We start from the raw sequence: 20,467 nt of genomic DNA, 5'->3' as shown, positions 1-20,467 counted from the left end.
GGTAGGCCTCATTCTCTGATGTCTTCGCGTTCCCACAGACGGCGCCAATTGAAGAGGTCGTCTTTGCCCCTGCTGGAATGAATCACCCGAGCTGGAGAAGACCTCTGATCCTGGGTGGTTATCTCAGACGAGGTGACCTGCTTAGATTGTAGGAGGGACTGACGTCCCCGGTGTAACTCCGAAGCTTAAGTCAGTTCGGGGGTGAGAGAGAGATAAGTATATAGAGAAGACGTATGCTTTTACCAGAAGTTTGGCCGTCCTCTTTTCAGTAGAGGTGTTGAGTACTTATAGCGGTCAGGTAGGAGAGAGGGACTGCTCGCACAGGTCCCTAGAGATCTGGCAGAGTCAGCGTATCAAGATGTCTTGATGGACTCTGCGGAAAGGTACGCCGGAACAGTGTGTCAGGCGTCGCACGTTAGGGCAGCTTTATCAGAGGTGTCAGAGACCATGTTTCACAACTCCGGTTGCCAGGTCATTATTCCCGACTTCGGCTCAGCCAGGGAAAGCCCTGGCTGAGATAGTAAATGGGCCGAAGTCACCCGATGGTGAGAGGCCGAAGTCAACTTCCAAGTCAGCCGGACACGGAGAAACTCAGGACGGGATCCCAGCTCGGCTGAGCTGGAAATACCCTCCTCACATTACTTTCCCCACCTTAAATGATAACACTCCATTTGAATTAAAATATGGTCTAATTCATCTTTTACCCTCTTTTCATGGTTTACCAGGTGAAGAGCCGTATAAGCATCTGCAGGAGTTTGATGTCGTGTGCAACAGTATGAAATCCCCGGGAATCACAGAAGAGCAAATAAAAATGAGGGCATTCCCCTTTTTCTTGAAGGATTCTGCAAAGGACTGGCTGTACTACCTACCACCAGGTAGCATTACCATGTGGGACCAATTAAAGACAAAATTTTTGGATAAATATTTTCCTGCGTCCAGGGCTGGAAGTCTAAGGAAAGAAATTTGCGGGATCAAGCAACACCCAGGGGAGTCACTCTATGAGTATTGGGAGCGATTCAAAAAGTTGTTCAACAAATGCCCTTAACACCAGATAAGTGAGCAGTTGCTCATACAGTATTTTTATGAGGGGCTCCTTTTCAGAGATAGGAGCATAATTGATGCTGTAAACGGAGGGGCACTGGTGAACAAAATCCCTCGGGAAGCACGGGAGTTAATAGAGGGGATGGCAGAGAATTTGCAGTAATTTGGTACGAGGGAGGATGCCCCGATATGCAAAGTGAACGAGGTAGAGACATCCTCTATCCAGCAGCAGTTGACTGAATTGACTTCTTTTGTTAGGCAACTGGCTGTAGGAAATGCATCTTAGGCTAAGGTGTGCAGGGTTTGCACTGGTATGGATCATTCTACAGACATGTGCCTAATGATTCAGGAAGAAAGTACAGAGCAAGTGAACATGGCTGGTCACGCGCCCGCGCCAAGAAGGCCTTATGACCCCTATTCAAGTACCTACAACCCTGATTGGAGGGACCACCCTAACCTCAGTTATGGAGGGAACAGACAGACTAACTTCGTGCCAAATAAACAACAAGGGTATCAGCTGCAGTACCAACCTCGACCACCTCCGCCCCCAAGCTCTGGTCCATTTTTTGAGGAGATGATGAAACAACTAATGACAACCATTACGCAAAATCAGCAAAGGACGAATTCCGAAATGTAGGACATAAGGAATCAAATGAGTCAAATGGCCACAAAAATCAACCGTTTGGAGTCCCAAGTAAATGGAAGATTGCCATCCTAACATGAACTGAACCTGAAGAACGTAAGTGCAATGACTTTAAGGAACGGGAAGAAAATTCAGGGGCCCGAACTTGTGACTCCAAAGGATAAGGACGAAGAGAAGATTGAGAAAGAACTTCAGGCAGAGAATACAAGCACCAAAAACCCAGTGGTACTCCCTGACCCGATCATAAACGTTAAAACTAATCCTCTTCCATTTCCTTGCAGGTTGGAGAAATCGAAGAAGTAGGACAAGCAGAAAGAGATCCTGGAGGTGTTCCGCAAGGTAGAGATCAATATTCCCTTACTAGACGCCATCAAGCAAGTGCCGAAGTATGCAAAATTTCTGAGGGACTTATGTGTCAATCGAAGGAGGTTGAGGGGAGATGAAAGAGTTGTTGTTGGGGAGAATGTGTCAGCAGTTCTCCAAAGAAAGCTCCCACCAAAATGTGGGGATCCAGGTAGATTTACTGTCCCATGTAAGATAGGTAATACTCTGATTAGGAATACCCTGCTGGACTTAGGAGCATCGATCAACGTAATGCCTAAATCTATGTATGATTCTTTGAACCTCGGTCCATTAAAAGAAACCGAGATAATAATTCAATTAGCTGACCGAACAAACGCATACCCTGATGGGTTGATAGAGGATGTGCTGGTTAAAGTTAATGAATTGATATTCCCAGTTGACTTTTATGTACTTGACATGGATGATGATCATTCCCCTAACCCCTCACCTTTGCTGCTACGTAGACCCTTTTTTAGCACAGCACAGACAAAAATTGACGTTAATAAGGGTACATTATCCATGGAATTTGATGGAGAACTAGTCCACTTTAATATTTTTGATACAATGGAACATCCTGTTAACTCTCATCCTGTGTTTACTATTCATGCTATTAATCCCTCTGTGCAAGAATTTTCTGAGTTTGCTTATAGGAATAAATTCAAATTTACTGAGAACAAGTATAAAGGGATGAAAGCACTGTATGAGGTGAAAAGGAGTAGAAAATTTAAAAAGAGAGCTGCACTCAAAGGCTATTTGGATCCTGGAGGAAGGCCACCGATTTCCAGGAAAATTGAGTTACACCCAGATTGAAGAGTGGTGTTCAATGTCTAGCCAAAAACATTAAAAAAAGGCGCTCATTGGAAGGCAACCCAATTGTTTCTTTTAATTGTTTGTTTGATTTCGTGTGATAGTTTAAATATGTTTTCCTTGAATTTGACTGATTTTGGGTTCAATTTTCGTTGTTACTGATTTGTAAGTGTTCTTTTATCATGACACGCCCGCGTGATGACGTATGTAGCGCTCACGGTCAGAATCGTCAGAAGGGGTTCATGCTCTCATGACGAGCCCGCGTCATGACGTATAGAGAGCTCACGATCAGAATCGTTATAAAGAGTTTCGATCCTCATGACGTGCCCCCATCATGACGCAGGAAGAGCTCATGGTCAGAGAGCTCTTTTGCCCTCTTGACGTGCCCGCGTCACGTTCGCGGGAACGGTAAGGATTCAAAAAAAAAGTAATAATAAAAAATATATATAAATAATAATAGTTAAAAAAAGGGAGAAAAAAATTTAATTAACAATAATAATAAAAAACCAAATTTTTATAAAAAAAAAAACCAAATTTTTTTTTCTCACTGTAGCTCAAATAGATCTTTAAAATAAAAAAAAAAATCTTTCTTTTGCTTTTTCTTTTCCTTCTTTTTTTTTTCTTTCTTTTTCTTTCTTTCTTTCTTCTTCTTTCTTTCTCTATTCTTCCTTTCTTCTACTCTATGTTCCTGCTGGTCCGCCGCTGCTCTGCGCATTTCCGCGAGCTTAGCTCCGCCGCTCCTCGATCGCCATCAACTCCAACCGCACACCACCCTCTTCCCTTCTCCTTGGTCCACTGCCGCCAACCAAAAGACCTCCACCAGCCCACATCGCCGCCCGCCAGACAACGCCGTCCACCCCGCCGTCTATCTCCAGCCCGTCCGCCACCTTCCATTCCCGCACTCGGTGACACGCGGCTGCCCGCGACTCCACGTGACTGCCACGGCCACCGTTGACTGCCGTCTGGGATCCACAGCAGCCCGCGAACCACCACTTCCCCTCGTGTCTCTCTCTCTCTCCCTCTCTCCCCGCTGCTGTTCACCACCAGCTCTCCACCGCCAGATCTGCTCCACAGTCGCTCGCTCTTCCCCATCGAGCGCCGCTGAACCTCCACCTCATCCGCCGCCAGCAGCCCACTGCTGACACCCGCCTCTGCTGCCCAAGTCGCCGCCCTTTTGCTCGTTCCACCTCAGCGCGTTCAACCATAGCTCGCGCAGCACTCTAGCTCGCTGATCCCTCTCTGCTCGCATAGCCAGCTCCGCCGCAGCTCCATTGCGAGCCAACGCCACCACCGAAGCGCTTGGACGCTGCCAACAGCCCCAGCCAACCTCGCACGCTACTTTCTTTGGTGGAGGTATTTGGAATTTATTCCCCAATTTCTTAATATTCATTGGTGCTGTCTGGTTTCTCAATAATTGGTAATGTTGGCCGTTGGAGGTTATTTCTTCAATTGCGTGGTAAACCAGTGGTACTGGTTGTGATATTTGACCCAGATCTTGTTCATTCCTAGTTTTCCATACTCTTGAGAATATTTGTTGAACTTTTGGGTAAATTTGTCGAGTTTTTGGGTGGGCTGGATTTGTGAAATTGTCTTTTGCTAATTGGGAGGTAGCTTTGCTTGTGTTTTGATTGTTGCGATTCTCAATTGTGGGCAGTGTTAATTGTTATTTTGGTTTATCGGTGGCCTGATATTGGTGGTGTGTGATTTCTCTTCCATAGTTTACTACACCAGTGGTACTGGTGGGGTGATTGGACCTCAATTGGGTACTTCTATTTGGTTGGCTAAGTGATTATTGTCCAATCCCTGACTTGTTATCCTTGAAATTGCTGATTTTGGGTTGCGACTTCTATTGGCCAACTGGAGCCGTTTATTGAGATTTTGGGTGAGCTATAATGCTGTGATTGTTTGTTAAATTTGGAGGAGACTTTGAACCTAACGTTGCTTGTTGAAATTGACTTGCTGGGGTCTATTTTGCTTGCATTGCTGAAGGAATTGTTGAGGTTTTTGTGGGGGGTTTTGCTTGAGTTGATTCTAATAGTGCATATTGAGTTGAGATCCTGTGCCGTTTGATTTAATTTGTAAGGTTGGTCTTGCCTAATTGCATTGTTGGGGGCCCTCTGACTGATGGCTTAAATTGTTGACTTGGGAAGGCGTTGTCTTTGTTTTTACTCTTCTCCATTGTGCGAATTGTTGCCCCCATTGACTTTCTGTGGGGCATTGGGCATTTTTATTTGCTGAAACTCTTCTATTTGTTATTGATTGGGTTACTACTGGGAGATTATTGCTTTGTTCTTGCTGAGTTTCTTTTGCTAGTTGTATTTGCTTGTTTCTATACCTGTTGGAGCTTCTGTCGATTAAATTGATTGCTCCAAATCATGGTGAGGCCGAAATCAGCTTCTAGGTCTAAAGCCCCTAGACCCTCTCAGTCTCAACCCCAATCCTCCATTCCGGTCAATACCCCTATAAACCAACCTTATGCCCTCGGAGTCCGAACCCGCTTGGGTAGGGGTAAGGGTGCTCAGGTAGTACCCCAGCTCACTTTGAGGGGGCACTTGACATTTACTAGACCCACCGATCAGCAGAGATATGGTAAGGTCTGTGAGAGGCGCATCATATCCTGTCAATCATATCCACCACCTGGGACTACTGAATGGCGGCAACTCCGGGAGTAGGTTCAGAATTTGGAGGCCCGGATGATTAACATCGATAACAATGTGGCGGCTATGGCACAAAATCTGGCGACTTTCATGCAGCACTCGGGTTTCCCGTCCCCAGCACCACCTCACCCTCCACTTTGACCCGGTTTCAGGGAAGTTTGGTTGCCCTCTCTCCCACTTTTACAGTTTGTTTGTCACATTGAGGACAATGTGTCCTATAGGTGTGGGGGGGTCTAATGGGGTGCTAGTGTTTTTAGTTTTTAGTAGTTTTTAGTTTTATTTCTAGTTGCTTATTTTCTTTTTTTCTTCTTGGTGCTTATCTCTCATGTGAATGAAAAAAAAAAGAAAAAAAAAGATGTTGGTTTATTGACTCTAATTCTACTTTTGCCAAGTTTTTTTTTTAAATAAAAATGTATCGGATTAATGTGGTTGAATCCAAGATATCCCCTTGGTGAATATCGGACTGCTTGACTCTTTTGATTTCTTTGTTAACTTTTCTAGGCATAGGGAATAACTGTTGCATTTTCATGTGAATTGGTCCAATATTGACTCTAATACTCCATGTAGGGCAATAATGAGGCTAGCTGTTCCTATTTTTGGTTTCTAGTGTTGTTATTTTGCATTTTTGCGTTGTTTGGCTGTGAATAAGCTTGACTGTACTCCACTATTAGTTACTACTGAGTAACCGGGAATTTGCACCTAAAAGTGTTGATTCTCGCGTCAAAAGGTAGTACTTCTATGAGTACGTGGTCGTGTAGCGGTAGGAGCTGAGTAACCGGGCTCCTTCATCTAGAAATGTTGGAGTTCGCGTCAAAAAACTTCAACGGCTAGAGACTAAGTCTTTTTGTGCTGTTTTTATTATTATCAAAAAAAAAAAACCAATCAAAATAAAAAAAATAATAATAAAAAAAGGGGGGAGAGAATAAAAAAAATAGAAAAGCTTGCCGGTTTATGGACTTAATATGGAGACTTGTGTGAATATTTGGACCATTTGCTGATAAATGTTGCACGTCATTCCTTTTTCTTAGATTAGTTAATCTGAAATTAGAGGTGTCTATGTTTTAGAAGCTAACCGAAGTGATGTTTCTTGGATCTTGATCACTGATACTTGATATATATTTTTCTTGGTATCTTGGCAATTTGGTAGGTAGAGCAATGACCATTATCAAATCTTGGTGTCTGTGTACTTTTCTTATGCTTGAGGGCAAGCATGGTTTAGGTGTGGGGAAAATTGATAAGTTACAATTTTACTATTTATTTTATTATTAATTTTCCCTATTACCTGACCTGATGTGGATTAATTAGTAGATTCTACTCACTTTTTGTAATTTGCATTTATTTCAGGGAGTAGAACGAAAATATGATAACAGGTGCCAATTTGACAGAAAAGCAGTCCAGATGATAGAGCTTGTCCCAGGGGTATTTTTGGAAAAGAAGATGTTACGCCCATTTTGGTAAATTCCGCGAGGGAAGGATGGCTGAAGGGCTTCGTTATGCTGAGGTGCCGCCGCAATTAAAAGAAAGAAGAGGAAGCAATGGAATGGGGGGCTTGATTCTTAGTCTTTCGTCTGTAGCTTATGATGAATTGCTGACTTTTCCAAGAGGAATTCTTGTGGCCTTTCTTACGCATGGCAGCACTTAGCATTCTTAGCTTTTGACTTTTCCCTAGGACTTACTCTTGGCTTTAGGAACTTACGCATGTCAGGAGCAAGCAATTGTTAGCTTTGAGCTTTGATTTTTCTTTTTGATCTCTTTTCGATTTTGAATCCTGCGCATGTCAAGACCGGATGGAGGAACTTTGACTCCTTTTACTCCTAATTCTTAGTAGCTTCGTTTCCTTCTGCGGATGAAAAGAGCAAATTGGATGACTTGACTTCGTTTTCCTTTGCAATTTGAACGACTTGAATTTGTCCGTTTGATGGCCGCAGCTCCTGCTTTAATTTCTTGGGGATTTTGTTCATCAAATATGAACTAATCTCCTCACTCTAGTCAAGGAGGCAACGAAGGGTCTGGCTCGCCTAAAATTTGTGAGATCGATTTAATTTAATATTTTCCTTTTATTTATTGGTATTCGCATATTCCTTGATTGCTATGCTTATGATTATTTAATTAATTGATTGTCTTGGATCCAGATAATTAATTGATTTGGTAACTTATTGTCAATTAGGACGTTAAATCCGTAATTATTTAATTGTCATGAAATAGTGACAACTGGCACGATTAGATTCGTGTCAGGGGGATACGCGGGCTAATCTGAAATAACCCTGGTAGTGCGTTATTTGGTTAGAATAGGGTTCCTCTAATACGTAAGGCAGTTGGGGAATTAAATCTTACGAGCGTACTTAGGATTATTTTCCTAATTAGAGCAGTGATTAACGGGCGTACCTTGATCACCGACACAGTAAGGAGGGGTTGACTGTCATCGCTTGTTTGGTAGTTATAACCTATTTATTGATAAATAATTGGAATTGCCTTTGTTTCAATGATCAATTAGGTGAACCATTGCTGAAGTTATTTCTTGGCTAAATCTTTAATTAATATTACCTTGATTTTAGTGAATTGCCATTTGACTTTTAGCTGTCTACTTTATTTCATTTTTAATTGTTTCCTTGTTTTAATTGATTTGGGCCTTTAATTATTGTTACTTTAAGTTCAGTGAATTGTGGTTTAATTTCTAACTAGTTATTTATTTTTATTTTCTTATTTGAATTTATTGGATTGTCGTCGTTCCTACAATATCACCCCCCTATGTTACTTTGGATTTCTTAAGAAATAAATATACCCAATCCCTGTGGATACGACCCTACTTGTCCTGTCTACAAATTCATAATTATTTGTGAAAAGAAATAACCATTCCATTCGGGTATATCGGATCAAGCAAACTCTTCGGGAATAGGGTGAATCAAGTAACCCATTACACACCTAGAGTCCCTGCTCCAGTATTTCGAATTGGGTTTTGGTCATTTTTACTGGCAATTAGGTTTAATTTTATTATTGTACAGGCTTCGACACCCTGTCAGTTAAGATTGAGATCCTAAGAATTAGAAATCTTGAGTTCAAATCTCTTTTTTCCCTTTCTACTTTTTAAATCTCATCTTTCGTCTATTAAAAAAAATTAAAAATTCTGGAATTTATTTCCTCATCACAAAGTAATTAACAATGAAAATGGCTGTTTATTTTCCCATTCATTTTAGCATTTCTAAGTTTAATCTTTTCTGCCATACCTAAGCTTGACAATGTAGTGTATGAGTTACCAAAAAGAAAAAAAGAGTTACAGAAAGAAAAAGAACTACTATAGATCCCAGCTTTTAGAGTTCTAATATTAATATTTCGCAGGATCATAGAAATGAACGAATTACATAATCACATACTAATTATGCGGGAGGGAATAAAGAAATCAAATCACAGTATTTTTAATATCTAAAACAACAAAGAATGTCACATAAATTGTGACCAAATAAATTCTACAAACTCTAACCACTGCGGTTGATCCAGTAGCCAGTGGAAGGTTCTTAGAGTTCTCTCCCCTATCAAATTTCAAGATTTGAATATTGGGCTTCACACTAGGAGATGGAAAGGGTACGGAGAGGGGTGGAAAAGGTAAAATTTTTTTAAAAAAATGTCATAGAAAAATATCATAAAATAGCCTATTTATAACCCTCTGAACTTAGAGGATGAGAAGCCACTCAAATACGGGATTACTTAATGTAACACCAATTGCTAAATTTAAATTAACGAAAGTCCTAAAAACTTGTTTTATTTTGTCAACAACTAACCGCTACCTGTAATTATTGTGAGGCTTTGTGCTGATACAAAGTCATGGTTAATGGTTCATTGACTTAAACAGTTGACGCTACCGTTCTTCATTTCAATTGCCTTTCCTTGTCGTTTCCGGGATGTGGCTTTTATTTTGATCTCCTTTTCCATGCAGTTTCCGGGACGGTAGACGGGCTAAAGTCCGTCCTCTTTGAGACCGCATTCGCCCTCTCGTTTTCCGTAAGGTTATTGCCTCCAAAATTCCTCTGTTCACTTTTGTCTTTTGAATTGGCTTTCAAATCATGTAAATTACATATTAATTCTTCAAATTATTCTTGGAAACTCCCTGTGTCTTTTTTTTTTTAAGAAAAAAGAAAGAAAAGCATTGCTTAATTAATTGGTGAGTAATTCAATAAGTTTCGCTAGATCTCCATGCTTTTGTAGATTAGTTAACTCCTCAAATTAATATATAGCAAAGTAATATGTTTCCCCTCTATACAAAACTTGAAGCTAAAGACAGTAGGGTAGGAAATAAAACCAATTCTAATTCTATTTTAAGCTCGTATAGCCATATTAAATGTTACTATTTGAATATTACGAAGATCGGAAAGAAACATACTTATGGGATTTGGACTGTAGTTAATTGCTATGCAGTCCTTAATTTAGAATTATTTGAATGCATTTCCCTTGCTAAAGCGGGTAGAAACTTCCACTTTCTTTCTTGCACCAAATAATAACAATTAATTAATAATAATAAACATAATTGCTATAGGTCCCATACTCTTTTGGATTATTCACATCAAAGGACAATTTCTTGTCGCTGGTCCATTGTGTTATCACTCACGCAATTACTCCATTATGTTCTCATCATTTCAGCAGACTACATTCCAGTTTCATATTGTTTTCTGATGACTTGGTAAACATCTTCTTATTTCCAAACCTTTTCTCCAACTTCACTCGTCACCGTTTCTCATTTCACCAATTCACCCTCAGGACTGAAAGAAGAGATACAGAGCCCACCAATTCACCAAAGAGGCAGAAGATATAGAGAGCCCGAAATCATTTGAAGCAAACTTCTTTTGTCTGCTACCGTAAGTTTCATTTTGCTTCGACTTCACTGCAATTTTAGTTTTCAATTTTTGCAACTGCTTGGCATTTTGTTAAACTCGTATCATATGGTCTTAGCAAAATATTGTTCTTTACTATTATTGTTATTATTATTAATGTTCTTTTATAAACTCTACAATTAGTTTCCAGTTTGCTTTCAAGTTTGCAAGTGAAGGTTTGAGGTTGAGAATGAGGAGATATAACAATTTTAGTTGGAAGATTGGCGTTAAAATTAAAATATTTTGCCAACTTATTTTAGTTGATTGTCTATTAATTTTTCAATTTTTAGAAAAAAAGGAAATTTTCGTTTCCTTTTCCTTTTCAAAATTCATCTTCTTATTAGTTAATTTTCATGAAAAGGAAAAAGAAAAGCAAAGGATTTCATTTTGAAAATCAACAAATCAAACAGAAAAAAAAAAAGAAAAGAAATATTGTAGAGATCATTTTCCTGACTACTTTTGTTCATAACCAGACAAGATGAGGGATTTAACATTTCCAAAGTAATTTACTTTTCTTCTCTTTGATTTCCTTTTCCTTGCTAAATTCGGAGAACAAATTGGGCCCTAGGAACTAGGAACCCCCCCCCCTCTTAAGGTCATGCTATGGTTATGTTAACGTGCTCATTAGTGTAAATCCTGAATCAACTGGAGTTGAAATTGATGAAAACGTGTTTGATTTTCAAACTCTTAATCCCATGCCCATAAGATTTTCAGAAAGAGGATAATTTTGAGTTTATATGAAGATTGATTTGATATCTAAAAATATAAAGGCCTTCCGTTTTCAGATCACTGGTCAAATTATAAACTTCAAAACATGTGATGCCATATTCCATAGGGTTAATTACATTTACCTCCCCTGAGGTTTGACCATATTACCAATTAATCTCTGTAATTTGTCCAAATAACGGTCTCACTCTTTGAATGATCAAACATTTAACAAAAACCCCCCTTAATGCCGAAAATGCCCTTTTTGAGGCCATATTGCATTAAAAAAAGAACATATTTTTATTTATTAACTTTCAAGTAATCCAAAAAAATCATCAAAGAGTTTTTGCTTATTATTTTATAAAAATCATATCTTTGCTTCCATAAATAGTTTTGAATCAATAATTATTTTAAATCTTAAAAATGAATATTAAAAATTAGATAAATTGAAAGAAAAATAAAAAAAGAAGCAATTATTTTAAATCCTCAAGTATGGTTCGAATTTGTGGTTCAAGGCATGTTGCGGAGAGCACAAGGCATGTTTTCCTCAATTTGAACCATACCTCAGGAATTAAAATAATTTCTTCTTTTTTTATTTTTCTTTCAATTTATCTAGTTTTTAATATTCATTTTTAAGATTTAAAATAATTATTGATTCAAAACTATTTATGGAAGCAAAGATATGTTTTTTATAAAATAATAAGCAAAAACTTTTTTCTATTTTTTTGGATTGCTTCAGGGTTAATAAAATAAAAATATGTTCTTTTTTTAATGCAACATGGCCTCAATAAGGGCATTTTCGGCATTAAGGGGGTTTTTGTTAAATGTTTGATCAGTCAAAGGGTGAGACCGTTATTTGGACAAATTACAGGGATTGATTGGTAATATGGTCAAACCTCAGGGGAGGTAAATGTAATTAACCCTATTCCATAATCAACTTTTTTTTTTTTAAATATATATAATCAATCTAAGATAGTCATGAGATGGTGTCCTCTATTTTCAATGGTACCTTAAAACTTCAAGTTTTTATAGCACTCTCTTTAATATTTTGGATGCACCGTGGAAGAATTCTTTCGACAATTTATCTTACAAGGCTACAATTCTCTCAAGGCAAACCAAAGTTTGGTGTTTTGAATACCATGAAGAATCTGCCGCTTTTGGCAAAAAAAAAAAAAAAAAAAGAATACCATGAAGCAAAATAAATAAAAGTTCAGAAAGTACTTTTTCTGGTATACTAGTATGTCAAACAAATAAATGATGGTTGTGATCTTCCTGTTTTAGTTGCTGTATTATTATTATTATTTTTTGGGTATCAATTTCTATGTTTTATCATACAGTTAAATGGGATAATTGTTGAGGTATAGGATACGAATTTAGCTGAAGCCCTGAGATTGAACCATAGAACCTATTTCCTATTTCTGCTTTAATAAAAATTACAATAGAACTAAACAAAAATAATAGTAATGGTAACCGATTATTTCTGAAGAAAGAAAGCTAAAGTTTCCTATAGTTTTTTGCAATCCTATTATACTTCAAATGACTGAAGCAAGGAGAGCGGATCATCCCCAAGTCTAAAAATTTATGTTATTTGTCCCCGAAATTCTAAAAGATTTTCATGGGAATAGGGGATGACTTTAAAAATCTTTCTAATGTCCAGTCGAATGGACGGTAACTGATCAAGTGGACGTGAAATGGAGGGTTAAAAAAATCTTTAAAAACAAAAAGTAAAACTTGGCCTACAAAATATTTAGAAACTTTCACATTGACCCCAAATTACAGGTCTTGGATTCTTATCCTGGCCTGACCGGGCAAGACCTCCTGATCAGGTACAACGAAACTCCCCGTAGTCAACAGCAGAATTTTTAGTCTTTGGCTGCTTTCACACGAATGCTCATGCAAATGGAGAGGCTCACAAAGCCAAAGGTTTATGAGACTTTCACATTCTTTTCAACATTTGAAACACTTTCTGAAACTTTTAGATCAAACGTGTATAATTTGATAAAATACATATCAAACGTGTATAATTTGATAAAAATACATAATAAAAGCGTGCAAGGAGTTTTTCGGAATGCACATCCGGTCATGAAACCAGAATAACATGTTTTACAACCTTTATTTTACTTTCGCCCCAAAATTTTGCAAATTTTTTTCCCATTTCTTGAGATAGTAAACTTTTGAATAATCACCTCACAGGACAATTTCTTGTCTCTTGTCAGTCTGTCTTGTCCATTTTCTGATCAGCACCAAATTGAATCGATGTCGGTTAATTTCATCACCAACTACCATTACTTTTCTTTTTCTTCTTCTTCTTTTTTGTTTCTGTTTTCCATTTGTTGGTTTGTAAAATTCGTCCACCAAGTCTGTCTTTCTATCAAGTTGCTTGCTTCATTTTAACTTTTCTTTTCAACGGCGAAATGCACTGGTAACCCTCTTTGCAGCAAATATATTGACAAACAATAAGCATCAACATATCTAATTTGATGTAAAACTAATCAGTAGAATTATTTGTGTAAAACAAGAAATTCTTGCAAAATAGAATCTAAAGAAAGAATTAAAGGAGAAAATATACTCTTTGTTTGCTTTCTAACTAATTCCAACTTACATTTAAACTATAATTTCATACGCTGCTGTCTGTGTAAATAGATAAATATATATTTAAAAGATTAAAAAAAAAATCGCTTCGGCATAAGCATGATTGATCTGCACTTGCATTCCTCAAGTAATTGAGGGAAGCTTATCATAATAATATAATAGATGTGAGCATTTTGAATTAGAGTCACTGTCATATAAAATTCAATTTCTACTTTCGTAGAGCTGCAGATTAATCACATCAAAGGACAACTTATTGCTCCCTGGTTAATTCGTCTATTCCCACCATCAAAAGGGTGCAGTGCAGTGATTAGCCACACTTTTGATTCCTGGTCCACGTATTGCTCAGTTTCCACTATCTTCTTTCAGAGTACATTCTAATTTCTGTATGTTGTGTGGGACAACAACGAACTTTGAGCACAGAGTCTACACCAAAAGGAGTCGACAGGTGAAGCTTCATCCAGTACTGGACTGACTGCTAAGTACTAAGCCCGATATCATTTGACCGTAAGCTTCATTTTTCTTTAATTTCTTTTTCATTATCAAAATTTGCAAATTCTATTGAATTCTGTTAAAATTCGTCAAATAGGGCAATTACAATCACTATTTTTAGCAAAAGATGGAAATTTATTACGATCATTGATAAAGTTTTACAAGAGGAAAACCTCAATTAAATCAAGATCTAATATTGAACTAAGGGTTAAAAATAAAAAAGTCATTATCTAATATTGAACTAAGGGTTAAAAATAAAAAAGGCATTTGTGGTTAAGTGAACATACAAGAAAGTCCCAGTAGTTTCGAAACATATAATCCGACATCTCATGATTTGAATTAAACTAAAAATGTAATGCAAATCGTTAAAACTAGCGTGTCAAATGCACACGAGCTTGTTTTGCAATTAATAGTACCTGAAAATAGTTTTTTATAATCAATTTTTAGTTGATATACCTATTTTGTTCCATACAAAAAAGCATCCTATGGTTAACCAACTTAAAGAAAAAAAAATCCTCTGTAATTTCAAAACATACAAACTGGATTTGATTTGAAACTTTCAGAAAATATATTGAAAAGGGAGTAAAGTTTCATGAGAGAAATCAACTACCAATCTTATGCACACTACTTTTGAGGTATGGTAAAAGTTTTCAATTTGGAATTTTGCTATTATAATATTATCTTAGAGGTTTTTTTAAAAAAATTTTAAGTAAGAATTTTAATACTTTTTCTTTGTATAAAGTGAAGAAAAATTTTGCAAAATAGTTGCTTATATCTGTCTCATACTCTCGAGTGGGCAATAGAACTAGATCCTATAATACCTACCGGTACAAAATTTGTGAATGTTCACAAAAATAGCGAAAGTAAAAATTGTTAAGGTCAAAAAGGCCATCAAAATGACTATTGTACTTTACGTGTGCAATGAATGATTGTGGGTTTTTTTTTTTTTTTTTGTGATCATCATGTTATCCCATATACAGATATTAACCAAATCAGAACAACTATTTTATGTGTGAAAGGGATGAAAATTATATTTTTTGAAACCATAGGGGACTTTCCTATAAGTTGGCTTAACCACAAGAGGATTTTTTTGCATTTTGTCCTTATATATATTTGGATATTTTTGTCATTTTATTTACTCATGTTAGTTTTAATGATTTTCATTGCTTTTCCAATTTGGTTCAAACCATAAGATGTCAATTGTACATTTTGAAACTATTGAGAGCTTTCCTATAAATTTGTTTGACCATAGATGGCCCTTTTGCTTTTTACCCTTGAACTAATGAGCGAATTTCCGATTATACTTAGTCCAATCTTCTTGAGCGTGGAGTGGTGTTTTTTTTTTTTTTTTTTTTTTAAAGTGTAAGCGGGAGGACTCGAACCCGAGACCTCTTGCTTACACTCCCTCCTCCGTACCAACCAACCCAACCCTCCCCCGAGCGTGGCATGGTTATGTTGAATAGCATATACTTTAGATGAATTGGAGTTGAAATTGATGTAATGATTTTTGGACTTATATTGTATCCGCTTTAAATCTGTATCCACTTTAAATTTATTTTTCAAACTCTTGATTTTTGGAATATATTGAATTTTGATTCACGTGAGAAACATGTTTTTCTCGGGTGATATGATGACTGTTGTTGGACTTATACATGATTGCAAAAAGTTAAAACCAATAATTATGATAATCACAAAAGGGGGGGGGGGGGAATTACCATTATATTTTTCAGCAATTCTCCCCTATCTTCTATTTTTTCACAAGTTTTGTGCTGACCATTTTCATTTTTTAAACGTTTCAATTGGGATTTAGTTCATTTAATAGGTTTTATACAGAGTTTAAAATTCATAAAAAATCTATAACAATAAAGAAAATATAAAAATATAAAAAAGGAATATGTGAAAGGAAAAAAATTCCCTAATTGTTTTGTTTTCTTTTTTTTTTTGTCTGAAAGTTCATTTGATTTAGATAGAGACTCAAATGCTATCCTATGCTTATGTATTAATTGGACAAAAATAATCGTCAAAAGGTACTAGGGGCGGCCAATAGGGGCAGCCCCCCAGCCCCAACCCAAAACCCCCAACTTTTGCCTAATCTCCTTTAACCCCTAAACAGTTTGCCTCCCCTTCACTTAAACTTTTTGCCTTCGGAAAAATATGAACTTGTCTATATATATTTAGAATGTTACTAAATCAGTTGATCTACAAATTTTAATTTTCTATTAAATGCTTTATATTACATATTATTTTCTTAGAATTTTGTTTATTGTCTCCAAATATATCCCATTATTAAACATGTATTACAATTTTGTAACTAATTGGCTCTTTCATTTAGTACTTTAAAGTAAAACTCTGGGATATGCTCATATTGATAGATTTTTTCCCTAATGTAGGGTGGTAAGAAAGCAAATATAGAAACATGAGCTACAATATAAATTTAACATACTAATACATTTTTTAATTCAATACTGGGTATACAAGTTGAATCTGAATTTATTGGTGTTCTTATAATTATCTTCATAGCGAAGAACTTGTTGTTAGACAACTTTGGATTAGAAGATTTTGTATTAAATTGCAAGTAGATATCAAGTTCGAATCATTAAACCAAAGAAATGGAAAAGAAATTTAATTTATAGGTCCAATACTATTCTGGATTTTTAGAATTTTTTAGAATTTGATTTTTTGCTTTTCTTTCTTTTTTGGCATTAAATGGACTGATAATTGGAGCAAAGTCATGAAGCAAAGGTTGAGTACAATCATTGAGAATTTCTAAATGGATGAATCAGTGTCTACTTTCTTTCCAACCTGCATTTCACTTTCTTAAGCGGTTAGAAACTTCGACTTTCTTTCTTGCACCCAAGAAAGAAAGAATACACACAGATAGATAGATATATATATATATATATATATATATATATATATTTCCCATACTATTCTGGATTACTCACATCAAAGGACAATTTCTTGTTGCTGGTCCTTCTATTTATTACCCACGCAATTGCTCCATTATCTTCTCATCATTTCAGATTACATTCTAATTTCATATTGTTTTCTGATGACTTTCTTTGATCACAGACTCTATCCCAATCCTTTTCTCCAACTTCACTCGGCACCATTTCTCATTTCGCTACACCATTCAACAAAGGAGCAGATGAGATAGAGAAGCTTTCATCAACTTCTGGACTGACTTGTGAGCCCGAAATCATTCGAAGCAAAACTTGTTTTGTCTGCTACCGTAAGTTTCATTTTGCTTCGACATCACTGCATTTTTAATTTTCAATTTTTTCAATTTCATGGCATTTTGTTAAATTCGTGTTATATGGTCTCTTAGCAAAATATTATTGTTCTTTATTATTACTGTTATTATTATTAATATTCTTTTATAGACTCTGCAATTAGTTTCCAGTTTCCATTCAAGTTTGCAAGTGAAGGTTTGAGGTTGAGAATGAGGTGATCTAAACAATTTTAGTTCAAAGTTTGGCGTCAATATTAAAATATTTTTCCAACTTATTTTAATTGATTGTCTGTCAAGTTTTTAATTTTTGAAAAGAAAAAAAAAGAGATTTTTGTTTCCATTTCCTTTTCAAAATTCGTCTTCTTATTAGTTAATTTTCATAATAAAAAAAGAAAAAGAAAAGCAAAGGATTTTCTTTTCAAAATCTACAAACCAAACAGGGGAAAAAAACAACTTTTGGTTTGAATTCTAAAACTATAAAGATCTTCCGTTTCCAAATCACTGCTCAAATTATAAATTTCAAAAAATGTGACGCCATATTCCATAATAAAATGTCCTCTATTTTCAATGGTACCTTAAATTTCAAGTCTTTATAGCACTCTCCTTAATATTTTGGATGCACCTTGGAACAGTATTCTTTGTACAATTTATCATACAAGGCTGGAATTCTCTCAAAGCTAACCAAAGTTTGGTGTTTTGAATTCCATGAAACAGAATAAATTAAAGTTCAGAAAGTACTTTTTTTTCATGCACTTTTTCTGGTATACTAGTAAGAATTGGGTTGAGTTTGACAAACATATACATGGTTGTGATTAGAAGTGGCAAAATGGATTCATATCCACCAATCCATCCATATAAACCAACCTTAAATGGATTTGGATGATTCATATAAATTCAATGGTTTTAAATGGATAACCATTTAAATCCAATTATGTTGGTGGATTTAAATGGATTATCCTTCTTATCCATATACATCCATTTAATTTAAAAAATAGAAAACACATTTATAAAAATGTGAGATAAAATCTTGTGGGACCATCTATTCTTTTCTTCATAACTTCCTCATATGTCAAATTAATTTTGTGAGACCACCTATTCTTTCCTTCATAACTTCCTCACATGCCAAGTTACCAATAACATTAATTGCATTTTATTTGCTTCTTGTTCCTAGACTTCTTCCATCCTTTTCAAAATTATATTTTAGTCTCTACTCTTGTTTTTTTTAATTAAACTCTCATGTAGTAATGATTGCAAACATTTATATTATTAAGTAAAGAAAAAGCGAGAATGCATCATGCAGTGTCAAAATAGTTTTTATTTTTTTAATTCTTTTATTTATAAAAAGAATTTTTCTAACGAGTGTCCCCGCAACGTTGGTTAAAATACATAAATGACACCTTTTTTTTTTCCAAATCCTCATACTTGCAATCCCTCTCCCCTTATCACCCAACCCAACTATCCAAAAAAAAAAGACACCTAATTTACTAAGTAATATAAGGTAGCTTGTAATCAATGGTATAATAAGGAGTTTCATACATTTTTAGGTACTACGTGCACATGTGATGAAAATATTTTACTTGTCAAATAACATAAGATTTCTTATTAGAACTCCACTTTTATTCAAGACATCACTCTTGAATAGGAGTGCAAAAAATTGGAAACGTAAACTTCTTTTCGCTGTAAAGCCGTATTCAATTCATTCAAAAGTTATAAAAATATAGCCAAGTTCTTAATTGTTCATTACTTTACAAAATGATACCTAAAGTAATGACGAAAGGTTAAATTGACCACAACAGTTAAATTTTCTTGGAACCAAACTAATTTTATGAAGAACTGAAATAAAGTAGTAGTACAAGCATTTGTTATTACCAAAAGGTTTTAGGTGATTTAAGGATAGAACTTTGGGAATCTGTATTTTTTGGAAAAAAAAACATTTGGATCTTAAATTTAGGATTTGGGAGAGTAAATGGATAAATGGATGGATCATGGTTTATACTATCTATTTAAATGACATCCATTTAGATCCATTTATTAAATGGTTTTAATTGGATTGGATCAATTTAATCCACTATCCATTTAACTAAAACCATTTATCAACCATATATCCATTTTGCCACTTCTAGTTGTGATCTTCCTATTCTAATTGCTGTATTTTTTTGTATTAATTTCTATGTTTTCTCATAGAGTTAATGGGATAATTGTTGAGGTGTAGGATACGAATTTAGCTGAAGTTCTGAGATTGAACCGTAGACCCTATTTCCTATTACTGCTTAAAATTTTCTATAGTTTTCTGCAATCCTATTAACTTCAAATGACGCAAGCAGGGGCAGAGGACCGTTGCCCCCCAAGTCTAAAAATTTATGTTATTTGTCCCTGAAATTTAGAATGATTTCAAATGAGTTAAGTTAATTATAAGTAAAACTTCGCCCTGCAAAAAAAAATTAAAATTAAAAACTTTCACTTTGACCCAAATTACAGGTCTCTGCGGTACAGTGCTCTAAAGTAAGTTTTGTCACTGCTTCAAATGTGCTTTCTCAAACTGCTCTTTGTTATAGAAAGCGTCCATTTTTGTTCAGTCTTTCCAAAAAAAAGTTGCCTTTATCCTTTTTCTTTTGGGTGAAATGGGGCTGAATAAGTGAATAGTAAATAGTTCGGGTCACAATGCTTGTTTGTCTCTCCATTCGTGAAATCTCTTTGGACTAAAAATACATCTAACTTGAGAACGTTCCCACTAAAATTTATATGAACATTTTAGGCTAATATGAACAAGTCAGTGAAGCACTTACAATCTCCTCAACGTAATGAGATTTTTTTTCCTTCTTTTTATCAGAAAAAGGAAATTTACTAGCATTAACCACAATCTGTAAAAAGAATAAATTAAAAGCAAAACGTAATCATGAAACTACTTGAACTCAATGTCATTACATCAATTAGAAAAATAGAAATTGAATTAGATTCTTAGGAAAAGCACCTCAAAATCATTTTTTCTATTTTATCAAAAAACAGAAATCCCATAATAGGTTAATTGCGTAGTCAATTTTATTTCGAGACAATCCCCAAAATTGTGTTCTGGCATATGGGCATTTTTGGTATTATT

General features: G+C 35.6%; 1 protein-coding gene and 1 long non-coding RNA gene across 2 annotated transcripts in view; both read left to right on the top strand.

Moving 5' to 3' along the window:
- Nucleotides 1-20,467, top strand: part of LOC113753213 (putative disease resistance RPP13-like protein 1) — a 108,554-nt gene that overhangs the window by 76,727 nt on the left and 11,360 nt on the right. The gene's annotated exons all lie outside the window — the stretch shown is intronic.
- On the top strand, nt 9,422-17,609 carry LOC113753214. The gene is made up of 4 exons (XR_003464999.1): nt 9,422-9,491; nt 10,240-10,337; nt 13,870-14,153; nt 17,211-17,609. It is a non-coding gene; the product is annotated as an uncharacterized LOC113753214 (long non-coding RNA).

This window comes from Coffea eugenioides, chromosome 11 (assembly GCF_003713205.1).
Source record: "Coffea eugenioides isolate CCC68of chromosome 11, Ceug_1.0, whole genome shotgun sequence".
NCBI lineage: Eukaryota > Viridiplantae > Streptophyta > Magnoliopsida > Gentianales > Rubiaceae > Coffea > Coffea eugenioides.
This window is presented reverse-complemented; position numbering and strand designations above follow the sequence as displayed.